At 39.4% G+C, this 21,064-nt stretch overlaps 1 long non-coding RNA gene across 1 annotated transcript; it reads right to left on the reverse strand.

Annotated features, from left to right (window-relative positions):
* Positions 1–2,230: 2,230 nt before the first annotated feature.
* Positions 2,231–20,757, reverse strand: LOC125695477 (uncharacterized). Its single transcript, XR_007377962.1, has 3 exons — positions 20,135–20,757; positions 11,050–11,141; positions 2,231–5,641 (listed from the first exon to the last, which is right to left on the reverse strand). It is a non-coding gene; the product is annotated as an uncharacterized LOC125695477 (long non-coding RNA).
* Between the last annotated feature and the right edge of the window lie 307 nt (positions 20,758–21,064).

The following is a 21,064-nucleotide window of genomic DNA, read 5'->3' on the forward strand; positions in this document are numbered from 1 at the left end:
CCACAAAAAAAAAAACCAGAAGAACTATTTAACATGTTTTGTTTTTCATTTAATATTATAGAGGGAAGGTTGTAAATTTCTTTTTGTTCTTTGATTTGGGTATTTTTTGTTGCTTTTTCTTTATTTCTAGTGTTGAAACCAATATGTTATAAAACTAAAGAATGGGTTAATAAGCTTGAAATAGATAACTACAACTGAAAACTGCACATTAAGTAAAAGAGAAGAAATCTCCTATTTTGTCTTCATTGCCAGAAATCACAGTGTAGTGTCAAACACTGCAAATGACTGTCAAATATAAATTCTTCTTCCACTCCATCTTTGGCAGCTGTTTGTTAAGGCATCTAATAACAGATGTGAGAACTGTAATGTGTACAATGTGTAAGTGTCCTTGGCTGTCAGTCCCATTGCAGTTTCAATGTGTGTTACTATATGCAGTATATACTAAGCTAATGTAGTTGTTTTGTCCTTTGTCTTCTCTGTGCTTTATCTCTAGTCTGGAGTGGTAAAGTCCCATTCCTGCAGTCCTAGTGAACCAGTGATTCTTGGGGGTTAGTGGTTTTTGTGTGGTGGCCTTCCTCTGTAATGTCACCTTATGCTGCTTCCACTGTCTGTATACCTTTTAATTTCTGCAGTTGCTTTGCTGTTGTGTATTCTCCAACCTCTCTCTCCCCCACCCCTCCCCTCCTCTCCACGCTTCCCGTCTCTTTCTCTTCCTCTCTCGTTCTCTCTTCTTCACTCTCAGAGAAAAGACTCTTAACTAGCTCAAGGTTAATGGAGCCATTTTTCCCACAGAGGAATTCTGGGTGTGACTTACTCTTCCAGTGTACCACACAATGCACTACAGAGTAATGCTCAGATTTATTAAGCAAATTGATGCCATATAGCCTCAGTTGTTAGTTAACATTCCCAGAGTCCCTTGTGCTCTAACCGTAAGCAGAGGGTGCATTTCTTTGGTTTTCTCCCAGGTAGGCTGAGGGAGCAATACATACAGCAATCACCAGTGAGATAGGAAATCCTTTCAAAGATCAACCAATGTCATTTAAAAAGGAAACAGCTTAGAACTTTCCTATATATTTGCTTATGTGTGCAATGCTAATATATTAACTCAGCTGTCCTTTGAATTTTTGATCACTCACTGTGTTGAGTCAATTCCTCCAATAGCTTTGAATTTGAGATGTCGGTTCAAGCCGCTGTGGAACAATAATGAAAGGGAATTGGATGTCACAAATTTAATTAATGAGCTTTTAAAGGTTAAATTTGAAGGATTTAAGTAGGACTAAAAAAGGCAAGAAAGCTGATTGGGAAATTCAGAGTTTAATTTTGGATGCTCTACTTTAGCTATTGAACAATCAAAGGAGTGCACCTATCAGCTACAAAGAACAGCTAGACAGCTGTTGGTTTTTTGTTTTGTTCTGTTTTGTTTTTTATAAATGTTTCTGTGTTGTGTCAAAATGATTTCTGGTGATTTAAACTAACAGATAATCACAGCTGCTGTCTAAATCCATAGTGTTTAAAATTACAAAATGAAAAAAAACTTCATTACCTGTGAAGACTGTGTCTGTGTTTTTAACTATTTCTTGTACAAATATATGAAATCTTTTATGAGGAGACTGGTGCCAAGTAGCTGAATAACGGGGAAAGGGATTCTGTTCGTATAAATCTTAGCAGTGTTACCAACTCTACAATATAAAAAAAATTAAAACCTTAAAAAGTGACAGCTATGGTACATTTATTTTGTGTTAAGCTAACCGAATCTAACTTCTCGAGTGCCTGGCTTATTTGAAACATTTTTTTCATTGATCATTGATAATGCTGCAAATCAGAAATGTACATACTTCATTTACAACAGGGTTCTTTTTATACTTTTGTAGATTCTCATACATGTCATACATGGTTGTCTTTATGTAACTTAATTTTTTTTCATCCCGCAGGTGCCATTTTCATAATAAACTTCTCTTGGATTTGTTACTATCTGGCATCATTTCTTTCACATATAACCATCCTGACTAATGAATGCTGGTAGTATTTGTTTAAGCAGGTATTTTTAAATTGTTTTGTTTTAAAAAAAAAATTATATATATATAATATATATATAATATATATATATATAAAACTAAAAATGAAAGAGGATACAGCTAGATTTTGATAACTCTTCCAAACTGAAGAAAAGAAGCTGTCAAGATGTAGGTTAAGAATGCTAATCCAAATACTACAACAAACTTGCCACCATCCTAAATTCTCAGCTACCCCAACTCATTGTCATATTGAGCATTTTTATGCACATTATCAAAGCAAATAATGGACCTGCAACATTAACCACTATTGACACTGTGCATTTTTTCTTGATTAATGCACACTGGAAGAGGTCAGCTTTTGTACATTAATCATTTAAAATGCACTTTATATATATATATATTTTTTTTTGTACTCTACAGTGTTACAGTGAAAATCTTCAATCACATTATATCCTCTCTTTCTAAACTGCTGATTCTTTTAAATGCGTATTTTCTTTTCCCAAACAGGCAACATGGAAGTTGTTGGTGTCCTGTGGCTAGGCTTTCTACCTTACAAACTGAAGACAGAAACATTTACCAATGTAGAAAAAAAGACACAACAAATTCAGAACAAAACTCAGGGCTGGGCAGGTTGGGGGAAAGTTAAATATACTTTAGGTTCAACCACTGTGTGTGGATCAAAAGAGTGAGCAGCAATGCACGGGACTGGATGAACAAAGTTTTTCCAGATTCTGTATTTTATTTTGTTACTTAAGAGTTCTCAATTTCTATTTTCATTAAGAACAAAAAATTTGGGTATATAAAATCAAGTTAGTGCTGCCCATAGCCAAAACCTACTGCAACATTGGTTTGTCCAAATCTTTTCTTACTTAAACCAGTTTGAAAAGCATTGGGCTTGTCGTTCTGGACCAGATTTTGGTTGCCTTAACAAAATTGATTAAAACTGCCTATAATCTGTTGCACTGTTTTCTGGTTTTCACAGCATAACAAATAGCGCAAGTAGGAACATCTGCTCACTCCGAAAAAAAATGTATAAAACAGAAATGTATGAACAACTGTAGCTCAGTGAGCCAGCCCAATAACTTAATAGCCTCAAACCCAGCTCTTTGAGTTCCCAGGAAGCTCAGAATTCCACTTTCCGGGATCTCAGCATCAAGCTTGATACGCCTCCAACTTTGCAGGGAGTGGAGAGGAGCAGGGGTTAGCAGTGCTGCTTTCAGTTCTGTTCTTGCATGCCAGCTGGCAATGCAGCTTGTTTGTGAGGTAGCTAAGGGTACAGACGCCAACAGAGGGGAAAATGGAATTTAAAAGGAGATTGGAAGAACGATGAGAATAAAGGTTAAGGAAAGAATAACATGCCTGTTCCAAATAAGTGTTAACCAACATTAACTAAAGCTACTAATCCCAAAGGGGGGCTTGAGTGGTTTTTCTGAGCTGTTACAAAGGCTTTTTAAAACTCAGCTGTGCTGACCACACATTGTATGAGAGCAGAGTTGATGGTCTACATGAATGCACTGCTTGAGGATTCCTAGTTGAACAAGAAGGTTTTCATGTTAAAGAAAGTAACAGAATGACTGTTCAGTGATTTCATTCTTCTAGTAGTGCTCTTACATTGATATAACTCCAGGGAACAGGTTTGCAGCAACTTTAAGAAACAGAATGAACTATTTGAAAGGGTTGAACCCTTTGAAAAGGTATCTTTGCGGTTGACCTAGTAGTTGGTTGGTTTGTTTTTAATAATATTTGGAGAAATAACATGCTGGAAGTTGGACGAACTAAGTCATAACACCAAAAGAACATTTTCAAAAGCAACTGATCACACTAACTGCTATTTATGAACCACTTGCTTTGCAAAGCGAGATGCCCAAGTACCTAGAAGCTATCTTAACTGTTGCAAGGAAAAAGAAAAGAAAAAAAAGGGCTCTTTAGAAGCACTCCGACTCTAAAAAGTTAGTGATGGAAGTTTTGTCAGCCTTACTGAGATAGCCAGTTCTGACAGCCTGCACTGGCACTGCTGCAAGGTGGTCATGTCACTGGAGTAACTGCAATACTCCTGAAAAAACATTTTTTTGTTATGATGCTCAAAACTGCATTAGCTTAAATGTGTCTACGCATCTGAGCTATTTGCACAGTATTTTTCCTTCTTGCCATTTTAATTTCTTTATTTTTTATTTTAGGGCTGGGGGAGGTGGGTGGAAAGGCTGTATGTGCACTGTCAGCTAACTTAATGAACTGTCCAGCAAGCTCACTATGGAGCCCACAGAAGTGTGAACAAATGGAATGTAACCAGAGCCACAGATTCTCAGGTAAGATCAAACCATTTATAAAACGTGCACGTGCATGCACACAGAGACACGATCCACTAACTCTGAAAGCCAGCTGGGCTTTCAAACTGGACACAGTAATACATCTAAATACATATGCATAAGAAAGATCCTTTCTTCTTCTCTCATATCATCTGTTTATCAGAAAGGTGACCAGTGGAAGCTGTTAACCTCCCTCTCAGCCCAAGTAGCATTTACAAAGTGTATGGCCAGCTATATTTACTGACTTAAATAAGACCCCACTGATTCCTTTGTCAGCTTTGAAATAACCAAATTGCTCTCAAGACCCATTTTTCATGATCCATCTTCATTTCCATACAACTCTTTGCTTCACTAGATCCATTGAGATCTTCCTGAAAGCAACAAAATGTGAGATAAGAACAGATTGCAGAGTTCTACTTTTAAATGAACAAAATTAGGATTGGTATTCTCCACCACAGTTTTGTTTGGACTACTAAATTTAACAGGGAGAGAGTGGAAGTAAAAAAATTAATGACCCAGTCACACAATGGCAAAGTCACACAAATGAAGTCAATAATCGTGAGTTTGATTACACTGATAGGAAGTTAAAATCTTCTCCATCTTGAGGAGATTGTGCAACCTAGATGAAATGCTAAAAATAAGGGATTTTTTAATAGACATCGGTGCCCAGCAAAGGCTTATGGGAAATCAGTGGGAGAAAGTTTGCATTGCAGTTAGGAGACCTATGGTTCATTTCTTTATCTCTAATTACTTTTCACTGACTCCAGAGACAATGGAATGTATTGATATTACCTTTCCCATTACAAGCTCTCCTCAGGAAAAGGACCCCCATCTTCGTTGTAATAAAAGGGAACATAATATTTTCTCGCAAAAGGAAGGGAATCAAGTTTTCCTCTTGTTTTAAAAGCATTCACAGATTTATAGCGGAAATGACAGGAACAGGATGTATTAACCGTATGACCCCAGCAGAATGAGTCTACAGCCTTGACTGATTTAAAAGTTTATTGGTGTCCTCTGGATAGACACAATGAGTCAAGCCTTGGTCTTGTTCAAATCAATAAGACCTCAACTAATGACTTTAATGGCTTTGCGAGAAGGACCAAGGCTTTGAGCCAGTACTCATAAGCAAATAACTATGCACAGCTTATAGCACAAACAATAGATAAATCAGTCTGACTAACTGGTACAATGCATCAGGTTTTCTTTCTAATCCTGTACCACACCACGCACATGCTAACAGGGCAGCTCTTTTTTGTTTAATTAAAAAGTGTTTCCAAGTCTTCCTGAACTGCATGGTCTGATCCTTCCAGAGGTTCCTGTCTAAAAAGAAGTGAGAAGCACAGGTGAAGTTGAAAGTCATTGCTTTCTTGCACTTGCTTTATGGAAATAGGTCTTCAATAAAAAAAGGAAAGGATTCTGGAGCGGAAACTTTGGTGGACATTAAAGCTTCTATTTTCTTGAACTACCAGCAGTGCAAACCCCAATGGCAAACCCCTTAGAGTATCATCGAAGATGATACTTCGTAAAGAGATGAGTATTCACTGAAACAAATTTCTGTTCAATACTGTGAATCTCTGAGGCCTCTTAGCACTCTGTTGACTCTTCTGTGCTTCGGTTAATATTTAATTTCTTTCTTCTAGCCAGTTCTCTGCTTTATTACAGCACGTAAGATAGCATCTTGCAAGACAGTGACAAAGGCTAATTTCAATGCAGGAAGTCAAGTCTCCTTAGATTAAAGAAAATTGAAAGAAATAGGATTCTCCAAAGATGTACTTGGAGATGAAAAATACACCCTAGATTCTGTGATACGTTCCCATAGCAAAGGTCCAAGGACTTCATACAGTAAGATCAGTTTCTGAAAATACACTTATTGCTCATTGGCACCATGAGCAAACTCACTTTCGTTCTCTTTCCTACCTATAGGGAAAGATCCCTGCTCGCTCTCTCTGCTTTTGCCTCTGCTGCAGGGCCTGCAGCCAGTAGGCCTGGCTTCTCCCCCTTTCAGTTCTTAGATAATTTTCTTAACAGAATGCTACTCAAAATTTCCAGCTACACATTGATGTGACTGTTTGCTTCCCATGAAGCTACAACCTCATGCTTTTGGGTTACCTGGATGGCATCATTTTTTCTCTTTTTCCCTCCAATACAATTGCTTTTGCCCATCCTTTGTTAGTTTCACTATGTCTTCAAGCACAAACCCCTCATTACATAGCACTTCCCTAGTGTGATCTATAACCATTACTGCCACTCCCTGGCCCTTGTTATCAAGCCAATTTTATATCCAATCAAGTATTGTACCATCAGTCCCATACTTGCTAACCTTATAAATGAATCTGTTATGTGGCACTGTATTGAGAGCCTTTTCAAGTCCAAGTAAATTATGTCTCCTTCTTCACCCCTGTCCACTCTCATTGTCACTTCCTCAGAGAAATGAATCAAGATTGTTAAGCATGACCTCCCTTTTGTAAATCCATGACGACTATCTCTAACCAAACTATATAAGGTTGGTATATAATCAGGACACACACTCAAAGGGGACCTGCTATAAAGTGCAACCTAAAGATGCTTCATGTGGAGATGAGACATAGGAATCACTGATAGACTAAAGGGTCTGATGGTACAGGTCTGATGGTTTGCCGATAACTTCTTAGTGATCAAATTTCTGCCTGGGGAAGCAACCAGAACTCCACCAGAGAAGGGGGGGGGAGGGGGGGAAGCATTTACATTAGTCTAGCATGTTTCTGTCACAGAAGATCATTGAGGATAAAGAGAGAATGAACTGAGTTCTGCTTTTGTTCATCTATGATGGAGCCAGAACCAAAAGACATTAAAAGAAAACCTCATATTTTCTTGAATACTCTTCTACATGTGTAAAAGCCATGACCAGAAGTAGTTCAACTTCCTCATGAAACTCCCTCTGTCTTTTCAGCAGTGCTTAATATTGAGCATATTCCTTTCCACTGATCAACAACAAATCTAATACAATAAGAAAGGAAGAGAGGTATGGGTTCTTTCAGGAAATTTCTAATTTAAGAGCTTCACAGACAAAAGTGCCTGCACATCATGACTTTCACAGGGGAGAAGGGTATTGTCCCACAGCTTCTGAGAACTGCTATACCTGCATAACCTAGCTTACGTGTCAAAAGGCTACATGAGCATACTTCTTGCACAGGCACAGCAGAAGGACACGAAGACTTCTGCACTTCAACCAAGGCACTAGAGAACACAGGTACTGCATCAAATGCATCAGTTTTCTTCCACTATTCTGTAAAGAAGAGCGAGAATTAGGTAAAGGAAGGTATAGAGGAAGAAAGAAAGGGAGGAACAGCTATTCTATTCAGTCCTGGTTCCTTAGGGAATGATCAGACTGCCATTGAGACATTTGGGATCTTGCTTCTCTTGAAGGATGTGCCTGCTCCTCCTACATGATGCTGCTGAACGACACCAGGGGAACAACTCTTTGCATGGAGATATACAATATGAGAGGTGGGCTGAGAAAGCACAAAGTGCAACTGGGCAAGTTGTGCCCCACATCCCCTTCTTGGCTGGCTGGGGTAGGGAAACAGCCTGCATAAGCACTATGCAAAAAGATTCTTGGCAGTTAATTCTGGAAGCATTTGAAGTATAACTCTGGAATAATTTACTGGCCTTTCTGCCTCTGTGACTGGAAATATCTCCCTCAATGCTGTAAGCATAATTGCTGCCTCTTTAGCTTGAATAGGGGGGGGAGGGGGGGGGGGGGAAAGATCCCAACAGTCTGTCTTGAGCTTGTTTGACAATATACATACATCAAGCATGGTGAGATCCAGATGGGTCAAAGCCATCCCTTGGGAACCTAACCTTTGGCCTCCTGCCTCACAGCACTCCCCAGGTGCTGTAGAGGGAGCCCTCTTATCTACACCCTGTGGAGGATCATTGCTATTATATGTATGTACTTGGCTCCCTTGTGTCTTCAAATCAGAAATGCAGCAGTCAGTGTACAGTGGAGAGATACTGCTGTGGGAGAGTTCAGCCAGTCAGTGCTGCTGCAGGACATAGAGTTTCTGGCAAACATCCACTGAAACAAAGGAAAGAGGCCCCCAAATCAGTCTGGCTTGCTTTCAAGGCCTTGACCCTGTAACAGCCAGTACAGACATGCTCAGAAAAATAATGTGCAGAAACAGTAGGTCAATGCAGAGAAGCATAACTAAAAGATAAGGGTTAGAAGGGTATAAAGAAATAGTTGGAACATGTCTTCTCTGTTCAGAAAAGATTGTTCACCCTCCTGAAGATGAATGAGAAGTTTTGAAGAGGAAGTTAAACTATTGTGTACTTCTCAGGCAAATAAAAAAAGCAGAAAAGAAAAAAAAATGATAATCAAAGCAGAGCTCAAGATGACAGAATTATCACATCACTAGTACTCACAGCTAGAATATTGTCATTGGCATAATGATACATTACTTCTACATACAGTCCCACAGGCAAAGAAATACGGCTTAGTATCAAGTGCATAACACAAAGTCATACATATAATCTTAAGTATCAAACATCCTTAAAAGACCAGCTATTGGCTAGACATGTGCCACAGAAAGTTCCATCAATTAGTGAGTTACACTCCATACCCTTCAGGCAGAAATTATTTTTCAGAATGAAGCATGGGTGATAGATTAGATGACAGTAACAGTCCTTCTGGCTACAAGACCTCATGAAACAGTGACCTTACTGATACTAGTAAGGAATCTGCTCCACACACGTGCAAATTATCTGTGGAGTTAAGGACTAGACAAACAAATCAGGAATAATAAAAAGTGAACAAAAACTGCTAAATAAGAACAGCAATAAAATTATCTGTCATGTCTGTAAGCTTCTGCCTATGCTTGCCATTGTATTTTTGCAAGCAAATAGTGATTTTTGTAAGGAACAGAAAGTATCTTCTCATTGTTATGTTAACTCTGTTTCCTGTAGCAGGTAAATTGTACCTGCAGGAATCACAGAGCTCTGCAGTCAAGACATCAGCAGGAGAAGAGAGGGATCAGACACCTGAGAAACAGACATCTGAGATAAGATAAAGCCTTACAATACAGGCAAGATATTTTTTTCAAATTCTATGAAGTAGCTATAACACCCTAGGCCCTCAGTTAGAACACACACACAAGCTTTCTTTCCTCATTGTGAACCTGAGCCCTCATTGCAAATGGAAAGGTAACTCCCTGGAGTCCACATCCCACAGAAAAGTGGAAAATCCCAAGTTCCTCCTTTGGGAGATTCATGCTTCACCTTAAAAATCTTCCCTTCTGCTATTTCGGCTGAATCCAGAAGCAGCAGTAATTGTAGAGAGAGTAAAACAGATCTGAAAAACAGGCCCCTCTAATTAGATAGATGTGTGTAGTGATGCTACATAGTAGTGATACTACAGCTATTACCAGTAGAAGTTGTATTTGTACCAGTAGTGGTGGTGTACTGTAGAAGAAGGAGCATTAGCATCAAATCTACTGTCCCATAGCAGTGACAGCTGTGGAGACTAACCAGTTGAGATATTATCAAGATTAGTTCAAAGTAATCTTGGATTCCACTGTGTTTATGGGATCGCACTTAACTAAGAACATTTACTTTCCTTCCTTGCCCCCTACTTGCTCCTATCCTTTTCTTTGTTATTGATAGACTTCCCCCCCCCCCCCTTCATTTCTACATAATATTATACACTTTCAGAGGTCAGAAAAGTAGGCAACTTGAAGGCTTTCATTTTGAAATATTATTTGTCTGTTAACCTTGTAATACAATCATTTGATGACTGCATATGATAGCAGTATTTAATATACTCTGGGCTGATAAGATACAAGGCACAAATCAGAAAATATCCAAAGACTCAATCACCACAAAGACAGCCTGTCTCTTCAAGAAATGCCTAAAATAATATCTCCAAAAAAAAAAAAAAAAAAAAAAAAAAAAAATCCACACTAGAAATTAGGAGGGTTTCATCATCATAGGTCACTGGCTCTCAGACAGATTCCACATTTATAACTTGCCACAGTGGGAACTTGCAACCTTGAAAGAAGCATGCAAGAAGCTTTTCTTTACTTGTCTGAAATGCCTGGTAAACGGTGTAAAGTTATACACCAGAAGTAACACTTTCTTTGATGGCATAGGATACTTTGGGGGAGGCCTGCAAGGCAATTTCTGCTCCATACCATAAGAATATATTACAGGCAAGAACACCAAGAAATACCTAAGTCCTGATTACTGTCTCAAAGCAACTTAATAATAATAAAACAAACAAGCTTATTCGTAAGTATTAGATGGAATTGAAATCTGATTACACTTTCATGCACATTCCATTCGTATACTGTACAACCCCATGCAGAAAAATATAGGTAAGTGGCATGTGCTTTTTGTGAAGCTGACCCACACAACGGAATGGTTTATGAGAAGTGACAATTATGATGAGAATACAAAACTTTGATAATAGGTGCATTTATTGATTGAAAATAAAATTCATGAACTGCAAAGCAGAGAACTGCACCAGTGGGAACTGTTCCAAGAGGACATTATGAAGTGAGAGAGTGACAGAGAGCATGCATGTGTATTACACATAAACTAAGTTAAAGGTTGCCTAAACGCTTCTGATTCCACAAGCAGAGCCTCTGAGGATAGGATCTGAAAGACTTTAATGCTGGTAAGGTTTTCTCAGTATGATATTTGCATATTTTGCCTAAAAACCCACAATGCTGTATTAATTCATTTTTATTTACCTTTCTGCAGCTTCCAAAAGAAACCTCGCAGGAAGCCATTAATGACACAGCTTCATAAGAGATAATTTTCAGAGAGGCTTTGTGGGTAGTGACTGAAGGGGAAAAAAAAGTGTGTGTCAAATTTAGGTTATTAACAACATAATCCTTAAACAGACGGTATCTCAAAGACTAATTCATCTTCAAATTTGACTGTAAAAACCGCATGATCCTTCACTCTGTGTGCATGCAAATTTATATCACACCTTTTTTTTTTTCCTTCATGTTTATTAGGGGAATATGACTAGAAAAGGAAGGATGAGAGTTCTGAAGCACAATGCTGGAGGCTGGAAAACAATTTCACCTTCACTACCACTATCACTCTCATTCAGATTCGGGTCCCATTCCCGGTCTTGCAGTTCACCAGCAAAACCACTGGGCACAAAGCTTCCCCTACAGCACATGGATAAAGCTGTGTGCCCTTCCCTAGAGCACTGCCTGGACACGCTGGTCTGATGGGCAGCTCTCTGCAGGGCACCCCCAGCAAGTCACAGCCCAAGCACTTTACTCACCTGGGTTACATGCAGGGAGGTGTTTGCCTTCCCTGGCACCACACCGAGGGAAGCTGGATTTCCATGACAACTCTAAACAAAATCACACTGGAATCTATTTCATCTTGGTTTCTCCATACAGAATGGGATCTGGCGTCCCTCCTTTGTTCCCATTTCACAGTGGTAGGTATTTGGAACAAGCATGTTTTATTAACTTAAATAATTCTTTGCGTTTCGTTGAGTGCCAGGTTCTCAGTGGACGAGCAAGCTGAATGAGAAGCAATTGCTCTGAAAACTGTGACAGCAAGAAGGCATGAGTCCCATTTAATACAATTTTAACAGCATGACTTGTTAATCACAATACAAAAAAGCAGTTGTGGACTATTTGAGCCTCAGCCTTTTCCCTGCACAAGGATGATATACCAAAACTTTTGCATCTTCCCACACCGAGAGAAGAAAGGCCCTTCTCACATGAATTTATAATATTCAGTATAAGCTTCTTTTAAATTTTCCTGTTGTTCCTGTTCCCTGGCTTTCTTCCTCCCTCTACTGGGATCCTTTAAAGATCTGTAATTTATTAGAGGCTTCCTCTTTCTTCCGGTACTTTTCTGCTCTGGATGCTCTATTTATAGTTTTTTGTAGCATCCAAATTTTACCCATTCAATTTCTGCTGAAAGGCAAATAGTTGCTGTTATAATTTTCAGTTGGTGTTTTGTTACCCTGTTTTTTTTCCCTCTCCTCATAAATGGAGTAAGCGTTGCACATGGAAAATCCCAACACCAGCTGGGCTGACAGCTATTGTTCCAGACCAATACATGGCTCTGCAACACATTAAGTCAGGCCTCTTCCAAAGCTGCCTAGCAGCAAACCTCAAAGGCCATCACTAATTGTGACATAGGAAGATAGAGGGGAAAGAACAGAAGATGTCCGAGTAGGTATCTTCAAGCTGTGCCATTTCATGAAGCAGTTAATAGAGTGGAAAACAAAGTTGGGTAGTTGAGATCTTGTCTATAGGATCACAGCCTGAGGAAGGCCTGGGCACTGCATGCTACCATGGCCTTATGTTCAGGACCAGAAATTGTTTCTGCTTGCAGCTCCTCACAGGCATTGTGAAATTTTAATCCCTCTCTGCTTGCTTTACAGGCCTGCAAATAACATTCAGTGACACAGCTGGGCTTGGGAAAAAAAGTTTAGATATGCCTGCACAGCCTCCCCAGCGTATAGCGGCGGGCATCCCCGGGGGAGAAGTCTGACTGAAGTCAGACATGGGTTGTTCTTTGCAAGTGTCAAGACCCACAGATGGCAGTCTGGAATACTCCAGTTGTCATTCAAGTCAGCAGTGGTGAACTCAACACCCTGAATGGACAATATGTCCTGCTTCCTATGACCTTGCTTCCAGGGTCAAGGAGGAGAATAAGTTTATCTGATTACAAAGAAACAGGTACATGACATCCTTGGGAATATACTACTTTGGAAATAACTAGGTCTTTGGTGCTAGTGAGTTGCTTGCAGCTCACAGGCATTTTAATCATAGGGTGAATTACAGAATGGATTGCGTGGAAAAGGACATTTAAAGACAGAATTGTATTGGCTGGAAAGGACCTCTAGAGATCACTGAGTCCAAAAATCCATCTGGTCCAATCCTGTGTCATCATCAGGAACATCTTCCATCAGATCAGGTGGCTCAAGGCCCCATCCAGTCTGACCCTGAACACGTCCACAGATGGGGTATTCTTAATTGGGTATATTTCTCATGCCATTAAGCCCTATAAAATTTGGCCCACAATTTTGGTGATCCGAATTTATGTACTCTGCTTAATCAATAATACTTAAGGGTTCTGTTATATTTCGTTTGTTTTTGTCAGATATTTAGCACAGTATTCACTGTACCATTATTTGCTGGCAATTTAACACCTTCAGTAAAGATATTTGCGCATAAGCAAATACAGCTGTAATAACGAGGAAGCTTCCTGGCCCTTGTAGAGTCAGAATTTTATATATATATATATATTATTATTATTATATATATATATTATTATATATATATATATAATACATAATATATATATATAATATATAAAATATATAAAATATATAAAATATTATATATTATATTATATATTATATAAAATATATAAAATTATATATAATAATATATAATATATATAATAATATAAAATATATATTATAATATATAATATATAATATAAAAATTATATATAATATTATATATTATAGACAATGTTTTAATATTTATATTAAAATATATTAAAATAAAATATATGAATATAATGTAATATAAAAATATAAAATATATATATGGTTCTAAGTAGTTGACAAGATTTTATTCAGTTTGTTTTAAACCCCTGTCAATGGACACAGTTTTAGTTGAAGCCACAGAAAGTTCTCTAGTGACGACTCATAGTCCTCTATGCTTGCTTCATTTTAACCTTTTTTTTTAAATGGCAATTTCTGTTTACGTTAATAACTCTTTAACAGGGAGAGAGAAAAATGCATAGATTCTGCTTACAAATGTAGGTAACAGGTTTACAGATGCACACCAGTTATAATTGTATATAGCCAGCTGTCATAAAAATTTTGCTTTTTCCGTCTGCAAAAGCCCACTGATTTAAAAAAAAAAAAAAAACACCTCAATTTGCTATAACAACTTCCAAAACAATTACTTCATCTGCTTGTGAATTCATTATATTATATAGTCTATTTGATTTATCTGTGTTAATTACTTTTAAAGGACTAGTAGTAATAATAATAATAACAATTAAAAAAAGAGTGGATGAATCATCTGCAAATGTGATGTCTAAAAAGCAGTCATATTAGAAACATATTAGCTATTCATAAATGGTCAAGTTAAATATACTCTTTATTATAGAGTGAAACAAGCCATTTCAGCCAAGTTCTGCTGATCTGGATAAGACATTTTAGAGATCTGATACCCTAATTACAGTATTTTCCCTGTGCAACAATGCTAGCTGTTACTTAGGTTGACATCTCGGTTTATTTTCTTGCACTTTTTAACAGGGAAAGATAAAACTGAAATACATTCACAATTGCACTTATGAAAGCTTGGAAGGCATCTTTTTAGAGACTTTTTCTACCATTATATTTCACTAACACATACATTCGCCGATTCCCTTCCACTCTTTCCTCTCAGCTGCATTAAATTTAACTCCTGTTCTGTGATCTGTAGTTAGCAGAGACTAGTGCTGAGATAAAAGGGCCTTGGTGACTGCTTCTGCTTTTTGCCATCATTTGCTTGGTCTGATGATAACGGTGGCAACATTAAAATAAATAAAGAGTATTTCAGGCTTTCATTCTAAGAAATGAAAGGCAATTATCCAAAGACAGAAAGGGAGAGGTTGGTGGAAGAAAGCTAAGAAGTGATGTCTGCTGAGGAAGTGTCAGTTCTGAAAAAAGCATCTTTTTGACCTAATTCCCTCCTGCTTGGCTCTTATTCCCACCACACAACTTATTGATAAGGCCAACCCCGTACCATGCTTTGACCACAACAACTTTCAGCTCTCTAAGCACCTGCATGCTGGATCAGCACCTTTCCAGTGACAAAATGACAGTTCCCATGCTGCTGCTCAGCTTTGGCTTTTGCTGGTGCTGGCAGAGTCTAAGGGGCATGGGATCTACAGAGTCCACACATCCACACCAAGTGGTAGGAATTTCAGCATGCCTGCCTGGAGACCAGACTGCATGCCTATACATACATGAGCAAGTGCACAATCAAGCTTTTGCCTGTTTGCTTTTAACCTTTGTTATTAAAAAAAAAAAAAAAAAAAGGGGGGGGGGGGGGGGGGGGGGAAGAGCAGCCCCTAGTAATCCCCCTGGTTCTCTTGTGTTGCAAAATTCTTCTTTTGACTTTTTTTAAACCTAGGTTTTTTAAATGGCAGACAAAGGGCATTATTCAGCTCCAGCAGAGTAAAGAAACCTGTGGCTGAAGTACAGCACGCTTAGTAATTTAGCTGAAAAACAAAACACTTCAGCACTCACATCATTGCCATTAAAAACTATATAAATATGGAAATTATTTCCAAGTGTTCCAAGTCACTCAGGAGTGGCTGCATTGGACAGTAAAGGGACAGGCTAGGACAGTGCTTGGTTAGTCTCCAAGCCAAGGTGCACAGTCCCCCTCCAGGACTGCTCTCTTCACTCACACTCAAGGTTAAGGAAGAAGGAATATGCTGCACCCAATGAGACAGAACTGCATCAAGGATAGTCTGAACAGTCCTGTATCCTGGGGACCTTTCACATTTGCTCCTCCACTGCCTGCAGCTCCACCCAGTGCAGGAAGAGGTGGCCAATGCACCCCATGACTGCACTGGGGTGCTAGTATGATCATTTACCACTGTGAGAATTAAAACGTATCAGAAAAGAAAAATTAAGCAAAGGAAAAAGGAAAAAAAAAAAGAAAGAAAAATCTTATTTTATAAATTCATCAGAGCATCTCAGATTCATCACTGTGATCTGGAAGAGACATTGCCTAACACAGCTTGTACCACTTGGTGGCAACACTTCCATGTTTGATTTATTGAACCTTCTCATCATCACTCTACTGATATTTGAAAGAACAAATTAAGCACTGATCTGCGCAATTAACTACTGCTGAGAACAAAGATAAAAGTTTCAAATGACTTTCCTACTATTCTCTGTCCAGAAGTCATACTAAATAGATTACAAGAGTATGTTGCTTTAGGTCCTGACATATTTCTAATAAGAAACTTTCACACATCACAGAAGCATTGCTGCACAGCCACGTAAAGCAAGCTCTTCTTCAATACCAACAGAAAATAATTTCAACCAGAGCCATGAAAAAAAGAGCTGACCAATGGCTTGCAGAGCATTAGGTGCTCTGGGAAGATGGGGTGGGATAGCAACAAAGTTCTCCATTTCAAGTGTGTTTCAAGATCGCAAGTACATATCCAAATGTCATTCAAGCTGTCAGTACGAAAAAGCTGCAATCTTGCACGTTGCCCACACAAAAGCCATGTCACAGTCCTCTCCTGCACTTTAGTTTTTATTTGCAAGACTCATTTTTCAAGCAAAGGTCATCCAATGCCTGCTCATCTCCAGACCTCTTTTGCTAAACCTGATGTAATGTCAATAACTTCCAGAATCGTTGGATGTGAAGAAGAGAACTCCTGTTTGCTACAAGGGAAAAAGTCTGCAAACTGAAGGGCACTGGGCCTGCACATGCAATTTGATGGTGACTGTTCTGCTTCTGGTCAAGACTGCAATGTGCCACCCCAAGGCTACTGAGTGGCAGGCAAAATATCTCGGTGAACAGCAGTGCAAAGGCACACAGGAGCCCAGTGTAACAACAGAGGGGATGGCAGCATGTTTCCATCCCACCCAAAAAGCTGAGCCTGCCTGTAGAGGATACACCATCTGTTGAGACAGGAGAAGCCCCCACATCCTCCAAAATGGCCCCATCTACATCTTCTGACTGCAATTTGCTGACAAGGGGAATGGAAGGAAGCTGAGACTCCAACAATTTTCTTGTGTTCCCTGGGCACATTCACAGAGACTAAGCAAAGGAAATACATTAACAATAAGGGGGGAAACATTTGGCTTATGATATTAATGTATTTATAGCAGCCAGAAAACTATAGGTCCCAACCTTATATAAAATTTTGACAGACTGCCAGTTCTAAAAGTCAAAGCAAGCCTGCAAGAGTAAACCATAGTATTTAATATGAGTTATGAGCACACCTAGGCTCAACTGCTAGTATCCCAACTGCTTGCATTTACAGTCATGTTAGTTAACACATTTCCATTCACACACGCTGAAAGGATTAATGACTCAAGTGAGAATTTACTTGCAATATACTTGCAAATCAACACAGCTTTGCATAGGGAAGTAAAACGTTCAACAGAAATAGCAAATGCTGACTTCCATGTGGATATGCCTCTTTCTCTTTAGCCAGGACATGAAGTGGGGGGAGAGAAAGCAGCTTCCCCCTTCAAGATCTCATATGTTCTCAAAGGATAACTTTAGATAACCCAGTGTATATTTCCTCCTTGTTCCCTTTGACCCCCTAATATTATATCCATTTGTGAAGAATAATTGAAAGCAACCTAAAAGTCAACCTCTCACAGAAAACAGCCCAATCAGCTGCACAGATGCGCTGAGCAGGAGTGAAAACAGGGTGTAACCCTGGTCTATATCTGTTCTTGGCTCTACCTTGAGGTCCAAAAGGGGCACCAGGATCTGAATTCTAGCTCCTCAATTTTAGGCAGGAAGAAGAGGAAGACAATCCATAGCCTTAGGCACTATTTCAGAAGATTTAGGCATCAAATAATAGGGTAAGTGTAACCTGCCTGAACTGAACAGGACCCCTGCCCCACCATGGCCATGAGTGATGTCATCCTCTTACCCAGCATGAGATGGCACAACCAGCCCCTGGGTACAAAAGCAACAGAGACCTTATTGCTGCAGAAACTGCTCCCAGAAAAAGAGAAAGGGAAAAAAAAAAATAATAATCCCTTCCACCCGCATCACTCCTGGTAGAAGTTTCTGCAGCCACACCTCTGATGGTGGTATCGCCATAGCCCTTTTAGGTACACAGTGCTTCAGCATCCCAGCTTTAAGAAAGCTTTTCCTAGTGGCTAACCAGCAACTTCCTTACTGTGATTTTATGTTGTCATCTGACACAGGTATGAAGAACAAACTATTTCCTTATTCTTTGTGGTAATTCTTTTCTGCATTTTAAAACTAATTGTGCTTTCACTTCATCCTTCTCCCCACTCTCTTTATTCCTAGAAGAAACAATCACTGTTTTAAGGTGTCCCAGAGGGTCATTTTCTGTAGGTCTCTGATCTTCTCCCCACCCCCTTCCCCCCCAACTGACTAATAGGAGAGCAATTTTTTCTCACAACTTTCTTGAGGAATGCTGAACTGCAATTTTCCAGTTCAGATAAATTTACTCTTGAATCAACAAAAATTCATTTGCTCCCTAGGAAATGGAGAAACCACAGTGGGTTAACCACAAAGGCTATGATCCCTCATCAAAAGGACACACACTGTAAAGCTGAGTACTTGGGATCTTCTGGTGTGTGAACGAAGCCAGCCTCCTTGGGCAAGCCTGCTGTCAGAACGCTGGCATCTTGCTTCACAGCATGAGCAACTAAGAACAGAGAGACAGCTCCACTTTCCTCTACCATGCTTCATAGAGGGCCCAGGAAGCTCTGCACATATATCTCTGTCATGAGGTGTGACCTACACTTGGGCACTCTGAGCCACATGTGTGTTGATTGTTACGTTAACAGAGTCTGCATCAGCTGAGCTGGAAACAATGGTGGCTCAGAGCTTGCCACAGCAGATTCAGCTCCACAATATCCATGCACAAGGACAACAGCACAAGGAGCTGAAAATAAAGCATTCAGTGTCTCTCAAACCAAAGCGAGATACCTGCAGGTGAGGGCCAACACTAGGAGTGCGAGCAAAAATAAACATTTTAAGATAGAAATCAAAATAACTTTTGTGTTGACATTTGTTTTAGAACTAAAGACATAATTATCCCGTTGTGAGCCTTGGCTACAGAGAAAAACATCTTGTTGGGAACTAATTAAAGAATTAGCCAGTGTTTAGCTTCTTATAGATAAAGGAGCATAAGCTTTGAAACAGAAGTGTTTGCAGTGAGCTTTTGAAAATTCTCTGAAGACAGCTGAGCTTAAGTCTGCTAAGCCTCTTCCCTCGCTCACTACATGTCTGTTCAGATGTCTTATTTCTTTTCCTTCCTTTCACACAAGAGAAGCCACTGGTACATCTTAACAGCAGATACTACCTCTCCTGATCAGAGCTGTGCTATACATGGAGCAATGTTGTACATCACAGCAATGATGCATCCAATGAACTACTGTAAAAGTAGTAAATGTGTCAAAGTTACATTAACTACAGTGTTTAGTAAATAAAGAACATCCCACTGTGGCTGCATTCCACAACACCCCTCTAAGTTCATTGCCTAACCAGACCTAGTGGCCTTCTGCAGCCACTCTTGCTCCACCAGTCACAGACCAGGACCTGCAACACACAGCACAGCCCTAGCACCACACACACAAATCCTATGAATTACCATGACAGCCCGCACACCAGGCTTTAAATACAGAAAGGCAAACAGCAAGGATATCACTGTTTTATCCCCTCTGTATACTGCATATAATTATTTTGTACAATAACTTAATGTTCTGGGAACAGATCAGCCACTTAGCGCTTAACCACAACATGGGAGCTCCAATTCTCCTCTTGCTTGAAGAAGCCTGTTTTCTCCCTGCCTGAAAAACTGCACTAAATTGTTTTTTCTTACTTTTCTGGAAATGCTTTCACTTCACGTTCAAAAAGGAAATCAAATCTTGATTGCTTTCTCTCTTAGGTTCCTTGAATACAACACACATTAAAACAAAGATATTTTTTCCAACTTAATGTGAGTTGCATTCTCTGTTTTGGGATTTAAAAAGCATCAATCATCATCAGTAACTTGCACATCATTGGAAATTGCACAACTAAAAAAAAAAAAACATAAATATATAATTACCTTATAGGTTGAATAGTGAAGTTATGTAGTCCTCCTGAATATCAGAAGCCTTTCAGCTTGACTGCAGCTTTGCACATTGTTGGCCCTCTCCCCTCAGTGCCTGAGATCAGGCCCAAAACCTAACACAGGGCTCCTAGGTAGGACAGATGCACACTGCACAACCACACAAAGACACACAGCTATGCCTTACTCCTTCTGAACAGTCTATACAGCCACCAAAAAAGCACTAACTTCCTTGGGAAGAGGCTCCAGAAATATATTTTCCAGAACCTGCTGTAAACCACCCCAGGGCTGTGCTTTGCCCCAGAGAAGCACATGATGAGACATGACCTGCAGCTGAGCTAAATCCAAACCACACCCCTTTTGTCCCTAGTTCATGGGGGTCTCAGGTGTAAGCAATAATGCTGTGCTGTAGCACAGCTAGCAGAGAGCTGGGCAGGAGAATGGCGCACATGGGCCCATGGAACCACAGCTGTCTCTGACTACAGCACATCAGCCTGGCCCCTCCTGAAAATGGCTCTAGGAAAGCTTAGTAAATCTGCATCCCTGGTAGGTGATGTACTTCTGCATCTGTCTAACTCTCCTCTCTTCCAGCTTACCTAAGTTTAAAAAACAAACAAACAAACAAACAAAAAAAAAAAAAGCCAAACCCAGAACTAACTTCAAAGATGTGACTTTCTGGAGTAGTAAATGCTTTTAGCTATAGATCAGCCTATAGATCATAGCTCCTATGTCAGCCCTGGTAGAGGGAATTAATCCCTTCTGTGCACTGGAAACCTAGCATGTTTTTCCTCTCGTAGCTAGGAAAAGAACCTGGAAGGTTATCTGAGCCATAACAAAGGCTTGATGGAAAAATTGCTGCTGTCTAAACTATTCTCCTCTCAAAACATGTGCTATGTTGTTTTACTTTGCAGTCTTTTTAGGAAAAAA

This window comes from Lagopus muta, chromosome 6 (assembly GCF_023343835.1).
Source record: "Lagopus muta isolate bLagMut1 chromosome 6, bLagMut1 primary, whole genome shotgun sequence".
Lineage (NCBI taxonomy): Eukaryota > Metazoa > Chordata > Aves > Galliformes > Phasianidae > Lagopus > Lagopus muta.